The sequence below is a fragment of the Mytilus californianus genome, unplaced genomic scaffold (genome assembly GCF_021869535.1).
Source record: "Mytilus californianus isolate M0D057914Y unplaced genomic scaffold, xbMytCali1.0.p SCAF_3, whole genome shotgun sequence".
Classification (NCBI taxonomy): Eukaryota; Metazoa; Mollusca; class Bivalvia; order Mytilida; family Mytilidae; genus Mytilus; species Mytilus californianus.
In genome coordinates, this window is record NW_026262679.1 from 118115116 (window position 1) to 118127970 (window position 12855).

Consider the following 12855-nt stretch of genomic DNA (forward strand, 5'->3'; position numbering starts at 1 on the left):
ACTTTCATACATTTTTACGCATAGAATAGTGCATTTATAATTTTCGATAACAGAAAAAGTACAAGCTATCAAAAGGACAAAATTAAGGGGGGAAATAACTTAACCAATGTTGTTTTTCATTTCATTTTTGTGTGTGTGTGTTTATGGTTTGTTTCCATGTCTTTTTGGTTTTGTTAATTGTGTTTACGTCTTCCTTGTTATTCATTTTTCAAGGGGGATGGCTGCATACGCAAATTTCTTACCGGATAGATTCATTTGCAATTTTGTCTTGAGGCGTGGCCATAAGTTTAGCAAGTTTCGTCGAAATACGATTTTTTAGTTGTTTTGTAGATTATTTCTCATACAGCGCGTCATTGGGAACTGAATCAATCTTTGTCTTTAAGTTTTCTACTATTTGTCCTCAGGAGCAGAGCTGAAGTTGGTAAGCTATTGAAAGAAGAACAACTTCTTGGTCTGACACAAACACACTGGTTGTCTTCCTCATTAGAATAATTGGTTCTGAAATAAATTATTATCTTCATATTTTTTTTTATTCATTTGGTTTAAAGTACCGAATCGAACACATGCGCCTCATCTCCGCGCCAATGATATACCCTTTCGTGACCTTATTTCCAGATATACTTTTTTTTTGATGTATGAAACCAGTGGAATATAAATACAGGGAGGGAAAGGAATAATATGCTGGAAAGATTTCATTCAACACTCTTTAAGTTTTACCCGACCCTAGGACATATCAGAGATGATAAAAAAATAATTTGTTTCTTGCCATCGGTTTAAAACATTATCGTTAGTATGACAATAAGTTATGACATGCATATTCATATATTTGAAATCTGTTATTCTAAAATTAAAACGTCAATACACAGTTTTGTTTACCCGCTTAGGCGTATTAATCACAAATATATAATACAGAATTTAGAATCAACAATGTTGAACAAAACATTTGATTATTTTGTTTCCTTTGCGTATTTTTTGTACATTGTAAACGAATTAATTGCAGCTACATTTCTAGTGTAACATGGTGAATGTATTCGGACTGTTCAATTGACTTAGTTGTTATTTGTTCAGTGATATTCTTTCATTTTATCGTCTGCATCTTTAGATTTTTTTTAATTATACAGTATTTAATATAAAAATAAGGAGATGAGGTGTGATTGCCAATGAGACAACTATCCACTAAAATTCAAATAAAGTGGATGTAAGCAATTATAGGCAATCGTACGGCCTTCAACAATGAGAAAACCCCATATCATATAATCGGCTATAAAAGGCCCCGACATGAAAAATACGAAACAATTCAATTGAGAAAACTAACGGCCTAATTCATAACAAATGAATTTACGAAAAACAAATATGACAGACATGAACCAACGACAACCACTGAACTACAGGCTCCTTCCTGACTTGGGACAGGCACATAAAAAATGTGGCGGGGTTAAACATGTTTGTGAGCGCTCAACCCTCGCCCTAACAAGGGACAGTGGTGTAATAGCAATTAGTCTATATTATCATTGCATTAATTTCATAACGCTAGCTTCAGCCTTTCACCATAACCTGTGATATATTCGATAATTTAGCCATAAAAGGTTTCTTAGCATTTTGTTGGTATTTTTTTATGAATTTGGCAGTCTAGTTTTAAATAATAGTTTTTTTCTCAGCGTGAATTTTAAATACTAGTATGAAATTGGAAGGAGATAGAGGTGCATGTTGGGAGTATTTTAAATTCTAAACTCTTTAATCGTAAAACTCAAACACATACAAAAATAAGAAGATGTGGTATGACTGCCAATGAGACATTTCTCCACAAGAGACCAAAATGACACGAAAAAGTAACAACTATAGGTCACCGTACGGCCTTCAACAATGAGTTAAGCTCATACCGCATAGTCAGCTTTAAAAGACCCCGAAATGACAAATGTAAAACAATTCAAACGAGAAAACTAACGGCCTGATTTACGTACAAAATAATGAACAAAAACAAATATGATATACAGAAACAAACGACAACTTCTGATTTACAGGCTCCTGACTTGGGACAGGCACATACAGATTGCGGCGGGGTTAAAGTAATTTGTTCGCGCCGAACCCTCCCCTTAACTTAAGACAGTGGTGTAACGGCACAACATAAGAACAAACTATGCAACACAATAAACGAAAAACAAATATGAGAAACAGCAAAAAACAACCAATCACTCACAGGCTCGTCGTGTTGCTCATGTGAGTACAAACCCGGTGATAAATGTAATCGGTAGGTCACATTCGAGGAAAAGGGAACGGTATTGTAGTTACGACAATTGGAACATATCTGTCGTCATCTGTGAAACAGATATTCCATAACGATCAACCAACTCGTGATGGAGTCTGTAAAACTAACGAATGGATGATTTCAACTTCACCACTTGGAACTCTTGGTTTAATGGCTTCCTTGTGAACAGCAACCCTCTATCAAGGAAATCATTATAGGAAATACAAGCCCTGGAATATCGTATCAACTGGGAGATGTATACTCTGTATGGAGGCGCTGCTGGAATGTTGCTACATAGAAATGGAAAGTTCACAATTGAGAAGCTGAAATCATCTCTTTTGTGGTAAAGTTTTGTTTTCAACCAACCCTCAGTAACCTTAAAAATATTAAAAATTGAAAACCAATCAAAAGAAAGAGAAAAAATCTCAACCCTCTAAGACAATCCTTCAACATATTAAAATCATTACAAACCTGCTCGTGCATTTTTCATTGTTATTCAACGCAAAATAATTATCTAAGATACCTGGGACGATCTCATTTCACAAAGGATTTCTATTGTCTACTTATTGTACCTCGAACTTAAATACCCGGTGTAGGTCTTTAAGTTGAGGTTCAATTTACTAAAAGTTAATCGGGCATGACTAATTAGATACGCCCTCTTAAAATCAAGGGGTCCGAAATAGGATCGGGAAATAACACCCAGCAAAATATCATAATTTACAATTTTAGAAATTTTTTTATTCAAAATGCTTTTGGTTGCTTTAATATCTCCATTCAATAATCAATTGGTGGAAATACTAAGCTGTCCCGAACCGAGAGATGTTGGCTGCAATAGGAATTTATTTAAATAAAAAAGTCCATATCTCATTTACTTATAGTGGCCGTTATTGTTTGTAAATTCATGACGTTCTGTTTTTTTGGCATTCGTCTACCGTGGAGAAAAAAGGGGGAAGGAGGGCTAATTTGATTTTGATTTTTGGCGTTTTAACGCCACTTTTATGCACCGCTTTTGGGCTATTTCGTGGCGGCCAGTTTTTATTGGTGGAGGAAGCCGGAGTGCCCGGAGAAAACCACCGACCTTCGATAGGAAAACTGACAATCCTAGTCAATTAAGATTGGAGTCGAGTGCACCCGCACGAGCGGGGTTCGAACTCACAACCTCAGTGTTGACTGGCTAGTGATTACAGTAGTAACTACTTAGACCACTCGGCCACCGAGGCCCCCAGGAGGGCTAATAGCTTAGCTTACGACTTCGATCATGGTTCAACTGTATTCTATTACGGCATACGTTTTACTTCTAGCGAACGCTCTGCCTTATTGTAAAAAGTGCCACTTTAAAATTGTAATCATTTGCCTCAGGTTGATCTACTTTGCATCTCGTCGTAAATATACATGACATATTTGCCACTGGACATAAAAGGAGCAATAAATTAATCAGCTTCATTTAGTGACGTATAATCATTTGGTTTCAGTAAATAATCGTCACCCTTGTGGGGAATACAAATATGGTCACTTGGTCTTTTTCCGACCGGCAGTAAAACGCTTGCCAAAGTGGGGCGTCCGTTTGGCTGTGCGGAATGTATCAAGTTTGCAGCCACGTCCGGTCAGATTGGGGACGTTAAATCCGATACCTCGTGTACAGAAAGTGCCACACTCTTTGCACGTTAAGAATCCTTGCAACAACTCTTTGAGGGGTCCGTAGGTTGCCTGTTGCAAGGCAAAATTTCTGTCCCTATCCAATATATCCTCATTGTCTAGTGGCAGTCCAAATTTCCCCGACCATCATCCCAGATGGCCTCTATTATTACAAAACCTACCTATTGTATTTATTGTTAACTTGTTTTCGTCCTGAACATTCATGAAATATTTGCCACTGGACGTTAAGCAACCAACAATCAATAAATCAATAAATAATCGTCTCAAACAGTTTTCCAATTTTTATATTTCATTTTTATTGAAGTATTAATTTTTAAGAGTAAATCTTTCTTCCATCATTTTTCTCTTTGCATTTAATTTTTTTTTTTAACATTACAAAAACGTTGTCGTGGTACACATCAGGGGTTACATTGTATCCTTTAGCAAAACTAATAGGAGAGGGGACAAGAACAGAAAAACGATCTTCATTGAGTGCCAATAACGGCTGTCTCATCTACGTATCACCATTTGCTGTTTCAAGTTTATCTCAGACTGGTATAATAGTTGCCATAAAAGCAAAAATGTATAAAAAAATGTTGACAACAATTTTTCAAGGATTCAACTTATTTTGGGCGTTTCATTTATTTATCTTTTAGATATTGTTTTGCTAATCGGTTTCGTTATAATTTTTTTTTATCTACAATTGTCCTAGCAAAATTCGAAAAAAATGTGTTAAAATCAGCCATGCGACTTATTTGAAAAGATTTAGCTGACCTTTCTTGTTGATATTACACATTTCGATCATTCAACTCGTGCATAGATCGTTTTTCCCCCTAATGTTTTTTTAACGTATAGATAGCGTGAAATTCTCACTACACCAGGAATCTGATGTACATTCCTATTTCGATGGGACAAAACTGCGTATTTATATATCCGATAAGCCAAACGAACGCACCCATTTAGTAAGGACGGGAGAGGTCTCAGATGTCAATATTTCTATACCCAAGTGAATCATTTGATTTTGAATAAAAGGTGATAAAGATATACTGTACATTAATGCGAGAGCAACACAAATACACAGACATATCAAAACATTTATAGTCGATTTTCAGTCTTTTTTTATAGAAAGATCCGTATACAGAAAAATAATCAGTGAAAACCGCCTAATGACTTAATAGTTATACAGAGTTAACTCAATGATAATTACCGTCAAATATTATATATCCCAAAAGTCACATTTAATTTAATACTATTTACCGTCAAAGATATCCCAACAATCACTAGTCCCTGGTTGAAAAATGTCACCTGCCCTATTTTAATTTTGATCGGTGAAAATTTAAAAAGTTGTAATATAAACCAGTAGAAGAAAAACACTTCACTGTATAATAAAACGGTAAAATAAATGATGATAATGGATGACGACCAGCGGCATATAAAAAGAATATTCAGGACGATAACATGTAAATACAATACGAATATTAACCCCGCTTTTTACTAGACTGACACGCTGAGTCGGTGTTTTTATACGTAAGTTCCCAAGATATTAGTTCGCAGGAAAAAATGTCACCCGACCCGGACACATTTCCGACTCTGAGCCGACCAGTCTGTGTTCCTACTCTATGATGTCACGTTTTAAGCGCCAAGTAATAGCCAATACTAATTTAACGTCTTTGTTTGGCCCGGTCGGGAATCGAACAAACAACCTCCCGCTCTCGAGGGGAACACCTTCACATGAGACCAACCAGTAGAGCGGTAGTACATAATATACCAAAACCTCAAGTACAATAAACAATACAGTTTCACAGACTTCTCACAGTTACTAAAGCGAGCTAAAAGTATCTAACCTAAATTAAATGCGTGAAATGATATTGTCAACTACACGTAAACATCGATGATCGACTTTAGTGTAGATTTCATGGATCAACGCTCTCGGCAAATTAAAAACTCTTGCACAAATTATTTGGGTGGTCCGAATGTGGCCAGGTGTTGCAAGTCTAAATTTCTGTCCTAATTCAATATACCCACATTTTCCAGTGGTATTTTAAAGTTTCACGTCCAACCTCACTGTCGACGTCCTATTGCACGACCTACCTATTGAGTATTGTATTTAAAGACTTCATGCGTTATAGTCATGAACATGCATGAAATATTTGCCAATGGACGTAAAGCAAACACCAATCAATCAACTTCATAAATTGTTCCATGTACTTAGCACTCAAAGACAAGATCTTGTAAATTGCTATGAGGTACTATTTCTTTTAAATTTTTATGTTTTTTTTGTGTTTTTTTTTCCTTCAATTTATTACATAAGTGACTGCTTATAAAAAAGTTTTATATTTTTTACTATGGTTCTTATCTACTGTTTTAATACGATTTATAACATGATGTTTTGTCAGTAAAGGATAAAACTAAGAAAGGTTAAAGTTTTTTTTGCAGGTGTTTTGCTTCAGTTGGACATAAAAAGGGAATAACGGACGACTAAAATAAAAGAGTTTGTTTTCATATAATACATCGAACCTACGAATATATGTCACCTAAACACGTTTTGATCGGGTCAGTGAAACCTAGTTGATGCTATAGATGTCACATTTATGCTTTTTAATACGATTTTATTCATTGAAGTTTGCATGCATAGTTTTTATTTAAAAAAAAAAACCAAAGCAAGATCTATTAATTAATTGGACTGAACAGACAACACTAATTATTTTGCATTCGCATGTAACGTAGTGTAGGAAAATTACAGAATCAAAAAGGAATGAACATTTACCGGATGAATATTGTGAAGGACCTTATGCATCTAGGTCTGTTCGATTAAAAGTTCTGAAACAAGCTGTTTAAAAAGCTAATTGATGGAAGAATTTACTTACTGTTTTCTTAGGTCTGGTCTGTTTCATGATTACTGACAGATTAAAAACATCATATATATATATATATATATAACAAGAAGTTGTTGTGCAGAATATTCATTGGTCAGTTATAAATGAGGTATGTATAGGGTTTTGAATGCCTCATTTATTAAATAAGAAATCGTTATTTTGAAAAATTGGATCAAAAATATAAATTTACCCCCTAATTTTGTAAAACTATCATTTGGTGTTATTTTAATGCTAAACAAAATATAATAAATGAATAATTGAATGATGTACTGCCATTTTATCGGTCCGTTTCCGTTGCAATTTGGTAACTGTTAATTGTATATATCAGTCTGAGTACTGTTTAACTATTATTTAAGGTAAACATATTTAGACTCGTCCAATTCAGGGGAATTAGGTTTCTGCGAGTGCTTTTTGTGTACTTTTCTTATGTTTTTGACGGTTTGTAAGTCAGTAAAAGTTCAATGATTAAGTTAATATTGACATTAAATGACCTCCTCACAAAAAGGGCTGTTCAAATCCCCTCGCCCTTCGGGCTCGGGGATCTGAACATCCCTTTTTTTCGGAGGTCTTTTAATATCAATATTAACTTATCATTGAACTTTTACTATTACATAAAGTATATGTATAAGAATAAGGAATAATGATCAAATTTAAACCAACAAGGACCACTTCCTTTTTGTGTCTATTAGCTTTTAATGTTCGGGATTTGTACGTTTTGGGTTTCTTCCATTGCCATCGCTTTATTATTATATATATAAAAAAATGTCATTATACGTTGTTGGAAAATTTGTTGGGAACAAATGTGACTGACACATGTCTGTCTAATACATTAAAACTGTATGGCAACAACCTCATTCCAATAATTAGCTAGGGATATCTCGGACCACGTCCATGTATACAGATTTATACCATCTGCTACCTGGTGTGTATCTATACACCATATATTTGTAGTAAGCACTAAACACTACGTATTACATTGTTCTCATTTCATCTGGCGCAAATGTATTTAACTTAGTAGTCCGTTAGCTTTCCTGATAGGCTTTCTCTTTCCTGGAGCAAGCCATTTTACTGCTGTTTATGATAGTGATAGTCCAAGAATGATCAGCAGAACATAAACTGGAGACAGAAAGGAAGGTCTTGTTTACAGTCCTATACCGGTCGACCTGTAATACAGAGGATCTGGATGGGGTCTACTGAATAGAGAATAATGGGCCAAATTCGTAGAAAAATGGGCAGAAAAAGAAGAAGACAGAAAAATAGGCAAACAAAAAAAAAAGAATAGAGAATAATAGAGTGCTAAAATATAAAGAATACAGAATAATGGGCAAAATTTGTAAAGGTAAGAGAAAAATGGCAGAACAATATAAAGAGTACAGACCCTCTATTACAGGACCTACTCTTATGTGTATTGTTAATTTGTGCTCGTCCTGAACATGCACGAACCTTTTGACACTCGAAGTTAAGCAAACAACCATCAACCAATGTATAGTATAATCAAGTTAATTCAGTTTATTGAGCGGCTGCAAAGCTCTCGTAATCTGCTTAATTCTGAGAACTGGATTGTAGGAATGATTTTTAGCACAGTGTATAGGTAAGCTCACGGAGAGAAGGAATTTGGTGTTTGTCTGTGGTATAAATAAATCAATAACAAAATGAGGAAATCCAAATAAAACATTTCAAATAAAAAAAAAATAGCGTTGTATTCCAATATTCTAAAACACGCACAAAACCCTGTGTATATCGTTACAGAACAAAAAGTACAATATACACTTTCAGTTAAAAAAAACATTATAGAGTTTTACAGGTCAGATTTTTCAGGTTTTATAGAGTTCGATATCCGCTGTTTTAAACAATATTAAAGGGGCATAGGCTACGAGATATAAAACAAATAGGATATTATTTTTTTTTTGTTTAATCATTAATGAAAGTGAAAAAGCGAAATAATAATTCACTTTTATCAGCCAGTTTGGTTCAATTTTATCAAAAAAAGCTAAGAAACATCGCTGATAAATTATTCATGTGCAAGTGAATAATTCGACCTTATATAATCCGTATTCATCTGACTTCCAATTTATCCCCTTAGGATAAAATTGAGAATGGAAATGGGGAATGTGTCAAAGAGACAACAACCCGACCATAGAACAGACAACAGCAGAAGGTCACCAACAGGTCTTCAATGCAGCGAGAAGTTCCCGCACCCGGAGGTGTCCTTCAGCTGGCCCCTAAACAAATATATATACTAGTTCAGTGATAATGAACGCCATACTAAACTCCAAATTGTACACAAGAAACTAAAATTAAAAATAATACAAGACTGAAAAAGGCTAGAGGCTCCTGACTTGGGACAGGCGCAAAAATGCGGCGGGGTTAAACATGTTTATGAGATCTCAACCCTCCCCCTATACCTCTAGCCAATGTAGAAAAGTAAACGCACAACAATACGCACATTAAAATTCAGTTCAAGAGAAGTCCGAGTCTGATGTCAGAAGATGTAACCAAAGAAAATAAACAAAATGACAATAATACATAAATAACAACAGACTACTAGCAGTTAACTGACATGCCAGCTCCAGACTTCAATTAAACTGATTGAAAGATCATGTCTTCATCATATGAACATCAGGCACAATTCTTCCCGTTAGGGGTTTAGTATCATACCATCATAACATATATGAGAAGAACATAACCCGTGTCATGCCAACAACTGGATTTTAAATAAATGTGTTTAGTGCCGATGCAAAGACCCTATAAGTGAATCAATATTAACGCCAAAATATGCAATCTTTAATGACCTGACAACAGTATCGTAACTATATCCCTTCTTAATAAGTCTATTTAAAGGTTTTGTTAGCTTCAGAGGTGAATACTGACATTTTTGTGCTTTATAAAGAATATTTCCATAAAAAATTGGATGTGAAATACCTGAACGTATAAGAAGTCTGCATGTTGAGCTATATTTACGAATGATGTCCTTATACCGATGATAAAATTTAGTAAATGTTTTGATAGGCGTGTTCAGCTATTTAATGGAAAAGAATGTCAACATTGAAAGTGAAAGAAGGGTAAACCATTTGGTTGACTGATTCGATCCATAAAAACTCATTCTTATACAGGTAAAAACGATTTTTTTAACCTATAAAATGAAATCAAACAGACCTAGAAAAATCTAATTGCACGTGTTCGCTATCCATTTATATCTGTTTTTATGCTTATATCGGATTATATGACCATCGGCAGTCTTAGGAGGTCACCTCGATAGTTAATTAGATGGCGTCTAGACTAAAATACACACGAAAGGCTGATACATATTATCGCGTGTATGCATCGTAAATTGTTTATTTAAGACTTTTTATAATTTGGATATACAACATGTACGTTTTAGTATGTTATAAATCAAATATGAGAATTTGAGTCAAATCGGTGAACATGAATTTGACAGCTAATGACCCTTTAACGTAATATTTACTTTTAAAAGAATATTCGCCTTTCCATCGATAACTGATCAGTGCATGTTAAAAGATCAACTGTTAAGTACAAACTATCTACTAATGAAAGATAAGACCTTTCTTATTCGACACCATTTATAATGTTGACGTATATTTTAGTGATGGTACTTACTATCCAGATGTATTCATGTAAACCAAGTTACAGAGAATACATTCCGAATGGATATATTGTTCCGAATCCTTGTGTATCACCCGGAGTATGGGATGCAGTCGGCCATTACAACCCATTACATCATACACTGACAAAGAATCAGTTTGGTGCAGTGAGTTGTAATTATGCATAAAACAATAGACTAATTATTTCATAGAATGTAAAATTATGATATTTTTTTTCAGTGTAACGAGGAAAGGGTGTTTGGAAGGGTTAGTAAGCTGTGTCAGCAAATGGAATAAGGGCGAAATGTATCTATTAGTGCCAAGTAAATATTACCCCTTCCAAATATTTACCCCAAGCTAATTGATTTGCCAAAAGAAAGAAACTTATTGTAATGGAGAGGTCCATTTATAACGACATGAATAAGTCTGCATTTTTCAAGGACTATAATTTGATCCTTTAAAATAAGCATTGTATAGGTGCAGAAAATTATAGTGGACCTGACAGTGGCGGATCCAGAACGTTTTGTAAGGGGGGGCCCCGCTCCAGTCACGCTTCAGTGATTCCCTATATAATCAACCAAATTTTTCCCACGAAAGGGGGGGGGGGGGCGGGCCCCCCAGGCCCCCCCTGGATCCGCCTATGGACCAAACGCGCGTATAGTATACCAAATTATAAACCTGGTATCTGTGATGAGTTTTTTTTAACCCTTTGAGCAGATACTGCAGAACGTTTAACCTCTCTATATACATTTTTTTCCATGCAACTCCTGTTCCATATATTCTTAACACCCTTATTAATGTATTAAGGTTTTCCTTCCCTCTTACTTCTTGCTGTCGTGTTTTACTCACTTTAAAAGACGGATTTTCTTAGCATTGCAATTCGACAAATTAAAAATCCTTATATATGAAGTAAACTAATTTGATACCATGATAGATCGCGACAATTAGGCTAGTTCTTTCCGGCTACAACACGAATCCAAACATGTCCCCACGTATCAGAAAACCACTTAGTATTGACATGAATAGCAGAAATCTGATTTAAAAAAAGAACTATACCTGTGTGTAGGTTAAGTAAGATTGATGTCTCCCGTCTAGTCCCTTCATGTTGTTTTTTTAGGATTATGGGAGTGAAACAAGATGGTCACACAGGCTTTGTCACCTCGATTCCGATCGAGATGGTAGAACAAATGGAGAGGAACTAGGCGATCCTGATTGTTATTGGTTTGTAGGAGAAATCCCTGCCCACAAACCTATAGGGCATCCGGGTAAGTATAGAAGTAAAAACTCATGAAAGTCTAAAACTTTAATTACACATACGTGTTGACATAAGATGAATTTGGCTATTCATTTAAACCTTAAGGGCATAAGATACAGTTACAGGGGAGATAATGACGTTGCTAACGTAAAATGTTATTTTTCGCGACGTCAAGAAATATCGGGAAAAGATGCATTATTCGACTGATTTTTATCAGTAGTTCGAAAATGAATACATCGACCCCTCTTTTAAAAATGACATTTGAATTGATCATGTATCAAGATTAGTTGTACCAATTTTTATGAAAAAAATCACCGATGATTTTTTTTAAATCAGATAAATGTACAGCAAAAAATGACGATTTTTTTTAAATCATAAACATTTAATAAAAATGAATTATTTCCAAAGAGTTGATACACAAAATTAGAATATACTTATGTAAAGAAGATATTCCAAATCCTTTTACAAAAATCTGCTTGTGTTTACTTTTTAAAAAAGAAAGTCAGGTAGGTCTGTCCAAAGGATAGATATGTCCAAGACCCTAAGATTTTGAATAAATGTCTAAAATTTCGATCTCATTTATCTCTAAAAGTAGCACATGAAGGTTTTTTTTTTCTTATTACATATTTGAATTGACTAGGCGAAAAATAGCTTATATGCACATTTTCGTCAAAATTTACCATGAGATCGAAACTTTATCGTATGCCCTGAAGGCCACAGAGCTGATTACGTGTTTACGTATTTTTACGTCCCCTACTTTCAAATGTTTAGGTTTGGATGTTCATGATGAGAATAGTTCAAGAAAAGCCCTTCGGACGGACGAGGTATGAAAAGTCTTATTTTCCTTAGTTTACAATATGATTTGGTAAAAGCATTTTATGCTGTTGCAATTTGTTTTCTTTCGGTGGAAATAGTTTGATATATTGAATTATAATGATGTACGTTGTATTTATATTATAAAAGATTCCAGTTTTACATATTTGCGTTATTATTCTACTAACTAAAGTTGGTTTACGTTAATTGTTTTATTAATATATACCTGGTCTTTTACGAAGTTTAACCCCAGGAATAGATTACCTTAGCTGTAATTGGCAAAACATTTCGGAATTTTGGGTACTCAGTGCTATTCAACTTCGTAATTTATGTGGTCTATTTGACTTTTTTGATTCGAGCGTCACTGATGAGTCTTTTGTAGACGGTGTGCTCATTTTAAATCCTGGTATCTATGATAAGGTTTTTTTT